This window comes from Bos taurus, chromosome 12 (assembly GCF_002263795.3).
Source record: "Bos taurus isolate L1 Dominette 01449 registration number 42190680 breed Hereford chromosome 12, ARS-UCD2.0, whole genome shotgun sequence".
In the NCBI taxonomy this organism is placed as follows: Eukaryota; Metazoa; Chordata; class Mammalia; order Artiodactyla; family Bovidae; genus Bos; species Bos taurus.
This window is the reverse complement of record NC_037339.1, coordinates 74,703,524-74,709,466: the sequence shown is the minus strand read 5'-3', so window position 1 is coordinate 74,709,466 and position 5,943 is coordinate 74,703,524. Positions and strand designations below refer to the sequence as shown.

General features: G+C 47.1%; 1 long non-coding RNA gene across 1 annotated transcript; it reads left to right on the top strand.

Annotated features, from left to right (window-relative positions):
* Nucleotides 1–686: 686 nt before the first annotated feature.
* LOC132346791 (uncharacterized) lies at nt 687–1,379 on the top strand. Its single transcript, XR_009496741.1, has 2 exons — nt 687–1,176; nt 1,265–1,379. It is a non-coding gene; the product is annotated as an uncharacterized lncRNA (long non-coding RNA).
* The last annotated feature ends 4,564 nt before the right edge of the window (nt 1,380–5,943 follow it).

The window sequence follows — 5,943 nt, the reverse complement described above, 5'->3', positions numbered from 1 at the left end:
TCCCCAGTGGAAACTGATGGGTATCCTTTCAAATATTTTCTGTGCCTCTATAAGCATATTTCTATTACACATGCTGCTGCTGCTGCTAAGTCGCTTCCGTCGTGTCCGACTCTGTGCGACCCCATAGACGGCAGCCCACCGGACTCCTCCATCCATGGGATTTTCCAGGCAAGAGTACTGGAGTGGGTTGCCATTGCCTTCTCCGTCTATTACACATAGCTGACGTATACTTTCTTATTGTTGTTTAGTTGCTAAGTCGTGTCTGACTCTTTGTGACCCCATGGACTATAGCCTGCCAGGCTCCCCAGTCCATGGGATTTCCCAGGCAAGAAAACTGGAGTGGGTTGCCATTTCCTTCTCCAGGGGACCTTCCCGAGCCAGGGATCGAACCCATGTCTCCTGCACTGGCAAGCAGAGTCTTTACTGCTAGCCACCAGGGAAACGCCATACTTTTATATACAAATGACATTACTTGCAAACTCTTTCACGATGGCTTTTTTTTTTTTTCCCCGCTTTATCTCATCGACACAAATGCTGCCTATTTTCGGTGTGCAGTCTTGAAATTGATTTTCCTTCATCTTAGTAGTCAACACTGGTCCACGCTGGTCAACAGGCATTTTGGGGCTTGTTTTCTTGATTGAATCTAAGAGTGAAAACCAAACTAACATTGGGAGATGACCAAACTGAACACAATGGAAATAAAGGTGTGAACTGTGTGTGTTCAGGGCCTTGGGAGTAGGCAAGGCTGGGGTGGGCCAGGGCTTAAAGGATGAGTTAGCATTCCTTAAAGAGCAAAGAACTGAGAGAGAAAGGAATCAGCGGGAGCCAAGGCTTGGAAGAGCACGGATACGGCTCAGAATTTGGAAGTGACGATTATGGAGGTTCCACGACCTGCATCATTCTGACTGCAACTCACAGGGTTCACTCTTGGGTAGTCATTAACATTTACTGGGTGACCTAATGACATCTTCATGTAATGGAAGGTTTGCTTAAGGTTTTGCTTAACAGAGCTAAGTAGGTTTTCTCTGTTCCTAGACTGTCTTCAGTATATATTAACGCGAATGGACTCAGGGAAGATTTCATTGGAGGTATCTTTAATCTTTGCCAATAACTCTGGAACAAACCTCCTCTTAAGAAAAGCCCCAAAGGGAGATGTATAGGAAATTGTAAATTGAAGTAAGTTACAACACTCTTCTTTAGTTTCAAAACAAGTATTGGGCTTTCACTCACCTAACCACGTTTCTCTGGAATTTTTTTGCCTTAGGCTGAAAGCCACGGGGAATTCTTTATCCCACAATCTCCTTAAGAACAGAGTCTTCTCTTTAAAACCTGCCCTCACCTGTCTCACTGCTAAATAAATGACTTCCTGCTCTTTTGTATCCATGGTTAATTTTTATTTCTTTTAATGTTGTTTTGTTTGGGGTTATACTTTTTCTACAGTGTGATATTTAAGGGGTTCCTATTATCAAGTAAATTTGAATTTCATGAAATTACTGATAGTTGACCATTTTTTTAACCTACAAAAAATGACAGTTTCATATTGTCCAATTTAAATCTGGGACTGTGTTGTTTCTTGTTATATTAAAATTGGGGTTCATCGGTATTTTGTTTCTTACTAATTTTCTCACTTTTACCTTCACAAATCTTTATAAGCTTCAAAACACCTCCCAGTTCAGTGCCTTGTCTCCATTTGACTGTTATCATCCAAGTTCAGGCCTCCTTATCTTTTTACCTTGACTATGTGAAGTGCATCTCTCCTTGGCTTCCAGTCTCCAGGCACATTTGCCAATTTTTCTCAGTGTTATCTTCTAAGGCACAGTCCTTGACGACCTGTCAGCTTAAGACCAGGCATGGGAGGCTCCCACAAGATAACTCAGCCTCCTCTTCCTCCTTCTACTCCTGTTGCTCTGCCCACAGCTTACATCGTGAGTTCCCTCTACATTCATTTTGGTTACTTCCCTTCTGCCACCCAGCTTGCTTTGCCTGGTATCATAGCTGCCTCTGTAGCAATCTTTTCCTCCCCAGACCACAAGCTCTTTGAAGGCAGAGAGAGTTGTCCTGAGACACCACTGCAGCGTCCAGTGTGATGGTCACCACGTGTGGCTATTCAGGCTTTGGACGGGCAAGCCGGGGATGGCTGTTCTTAGAGACTGTGCCTTGGCTTACGGGATCTTAGTTCCCCAACCAGGGATCAAACCCAGGGTCCTGGCAGTGATTGTGCTGAGTCCTAACCACTGGACTACCAGGGAATTCCCCCATGACCTTCTTAATAGGATTCCTCCCGTCAGGAATGATCCTTCTACCCCAGACCACATATAACAAAGCCCTACTGATCTCTCACACCTCACCCACTTACTGCTAAGTCACTTCAGTCGTGTCCGACTCTGTGCAACCCCATAGATGGCAGCCAACCAGGCTCCCCCGTCCCTTAAATCCCTTTAAACCTCTGCAAAATGATCACTTCTTTATTAACCCTTCCTTGACTCCTCAAGGAGAACCACCGTTCCCTCTTTTGGACCTGTAAGATTATCTTTACATGATTATATCCTAAGTCCCTTACAAAAATGTATTTGCTTACATGTCCAAATTTGTTCCCCCAAGCTCCAAGCCCTTATGGACAAGAGCCCTTATGGACAAGATCCTTGGCTTCCCCAGGGGTCACGTGGTTGACACAGTCGTGGTTAGCACAGTGGCTTATGGAGAGCAGATTCTCATATGTATTCACAGAATTCAGCTGAATTTCAGTTATTTAGATCTGACCATGAAAACTGCTTCGGAAGCACTGCCTGCCTGCCTGCCAAGTCGCTTCAGTCGTGTCCGACTCTGTGCAACCCCATGGACTGCAGCCTACCAGGCTTCTCCATCCATGGGATTCTTCACACAAGAACACTGGAGTGGGTTGCCATTTCCTTCTCCATCGGAAGCACTAAAACCTCACATCTTCAAACCTGGAGAGTTCACTTGGCCCTTAATTGGAAAGAGACAATCCCAGGAAAGGGAAACTAACTACAACCTCTCCGCTTGGTCCAGCAGGCTCCCAGATCCGCAGTCAAGTCTGCTGACCCTCTCTCTGAGACAGGAGATGCCTTCCTCCCCTCCTCCAGCCTCAGGCGCCTCAAAACACAGGGCTTCCCTGACTCCATCCTCCGTCTCTGCCTCACAGGACTGCCCCTCATGCCCATGCGAAGCTAAGAGCTGTAAAACAGCCCACCCTCACCCCCCGAGTGTTCCATCTGGAAACTTTTCTCTTTGGCCACCAGACACTTCTAGTTTATCTTCGAGCCTCTATTTCCTTTGGCTGTGGTACTTCCTGTGTAACCAGGAAGCAAAACCTGGCAAACTGTTACTGACTTGGAGAGTTTGGTGGGGCTTGGGTTCCACAGCCAGCCCCATGGGAACCCTCGGAACTGTTGTCAAGAGAAAGCCATGAGTTTGACTTGTGGTTGCCAGGGGGAAGGATACGGGGAAGGGGTAGATAAAGAGTTTGGGGTGGACATGTACACACTGGGCTTCCCTTGTGGCTCAGCTGGTAACGAATCTGCCTGCAATGTGGGAGACCTGGGTTTGATCCCTGGGTTGGGAAGATCCCCTGGAGAAGGGAAAGGCTACCCACTCCGGTATTCTGGACTGTATTAGTCCATGGGGTGGCAAAGACTCGGACATGACTGAGTGACTTTCACTTCACTTCATGTACACACTGCTACACTTAAAATGGATAACCAACAAGGTCCTCCTGGATAGCACAGGGAACTCTGCTCAATGTTGTGTGGCGGCCTGGATGGGAGGGGAGTTTGGAGGGAGAATGGATTACATATATGTGTATGGCTGAGCCCCTTCACTGCTCACATGAAACTATCACAACATTGTTAATTGGCTATACTCCAATATAAAATAATTTTTTTTTTTTAAAGAGAAAGCCATGAGTTTGAGCCTAGGAGAGGTGAAAAAATAACGGGGTCCAATTGGCTTTTGGAGATGCTTCTTACATGTGAAGAGGAGTTCTGAACAAGGCAATGGCTATTTACCGAGCAAATATGAAAACTGGCAGCCATGGATCAAAGCATGCTGTGCAAAGGAAAAGGTCTTATGCTGCTGTGAGGTGTCACATTGGCAGAGAGGTCCATCATGAGCTGCCCGAGGATTTGCTAAAGAGGGAAAGACAGGAAAAAAAAAAAAGAAACAATGAATTTAGGAATGCACTCTAACTGTAAAGTTTCCTGTGGGAAAAATAAGCAAGTATTTCAAACATCAGAAAGAAAATGCCATGGGGAATTTCCACCCTTCTTAAATACAGTATGTCTTGGCATGAGTACAAGAAGAGGACTGGAGTTGTTGTTACTGCTCCCAGGCAGGGCAGACATAGCCCAAACAGTCATCTCAGGCACCGGGTCACATCCCGACTATCGAACGGGTGGACTGAAGGGGGGATTTTGTCGATCTACATCTTGTAAAAATCTTAAGAACAATTTTAGGTAACTTGTATTCCAATTTGGAATGAGGGGGCAGAGCAATAATGCTTGGAGAGAACCTAGGGATAAAAAGATCCTTTTTTTTCCCCTCCTGCCTAGAGTGTGGGAAAGGGCAGAAGTCCTCCGGAGAACAGCGGGACCCATGATGTTCCTTGGGAGCGCTCCGGAGGCTGTGTTGTGTGGAGGCTACAGGAAATCCTGACCTTACTGGTGTTAACTTCTGGAGCGCGTCCCAGGCCTGGGAAACCCATGGTCCTGCTTCCAGACTATGGGGACCTGCTGGCTCCTAGGCTGCCAGGGGAGGTGGAGAAGGGGCCCAACCAATTCTAGAGAGGGGACTCAGGAACCAAACCTTCAACCAGCGCCCTAAAGACTATGGGAACCAGTTCTTCTCTGTCCTGCGGCAAAGTGCCCCCAGGAACATCATGGAGCTTTCTACGGCCCTCGCCAACCCCATCTCCACCCTCGTTCAGCACATCACCTGGGCTTTTGGATGGGAGAGCAGGTCACTGAGCGTCTTCCTACCCTCTGATAGAAGGCAGATCGGATTCTGTTTCAGCTTATGCCCATGGCTCCCCTCATTGCTCAAGGCGGGTGAGACGGTGGTTAGGTGTTTCCCATAAGTCCCTGTCTCTGCACCATGCTCCTAGGAGTGGTGAGCAAATCGATCTAATTAGCTGAATCAATTAAATTAATTAAATTTTTGGCTGAATCAATTAAATCAATTAAATTTTTGAGAAGATCATTTCTCATGATTTTCAGTGCGTTCAGAGTATGTTTTGAACTCGCGCCCTGTCCCCAGGCCCTGCTTTCTTGTGGAGCTCGGTGCCACTGGGTGGACCTCGGCAAGCACGCAGGAGTATTTTCATATGTGGCCCCTTCAGTACTCTGATCAGAATTTCTGAAGCCCTGAGTCCTTCCGTCTGTTTGGAAGATGCCTAAGGAATGAAAAGAGTGTGAAAACATAGTTGCCTGGCTCACAAGGGTTTCTGGACCCAGTGAGAAGATGTCTGCATCAGTGTGTGTGCACGCGTGCTCCGCTGGTTTCACTAGTGTCTGACTCTGTGACGCTATGGACTGTAGCCAGCCAGGCTCCTCTGTCCCTGCGATTTCCCAGGCAAGAATACAGGAGTGGGATGCTGTGCCCTCCTCCAGGGAATCTTCCCGACCCAGGGATCTAACCCAAGTCTCTTGTCTTCTGCATTGGCAGGCGGGTTCTTTAGCACTAGCGCCCCCAGGGAAGCTCCTACATCAGTGTGGCCAGTCTCCAACAGCCAGTATCAGTCATCTTTTGCATTCTGCTTCCTGATTTTCTGGTTAAACCAAGGTATTGCTTTCACTTCGCCCAGTCTGTTTTATCAAAGGTTCACATCATGAAGTTCAAGGCCAGGATAAATTGCCACTGTAACAGCGCTAACAACTTCAAACCCAAGCAAAACTGAGTTTTCAGTAAATGAGTTTTTCCCCGTTCACC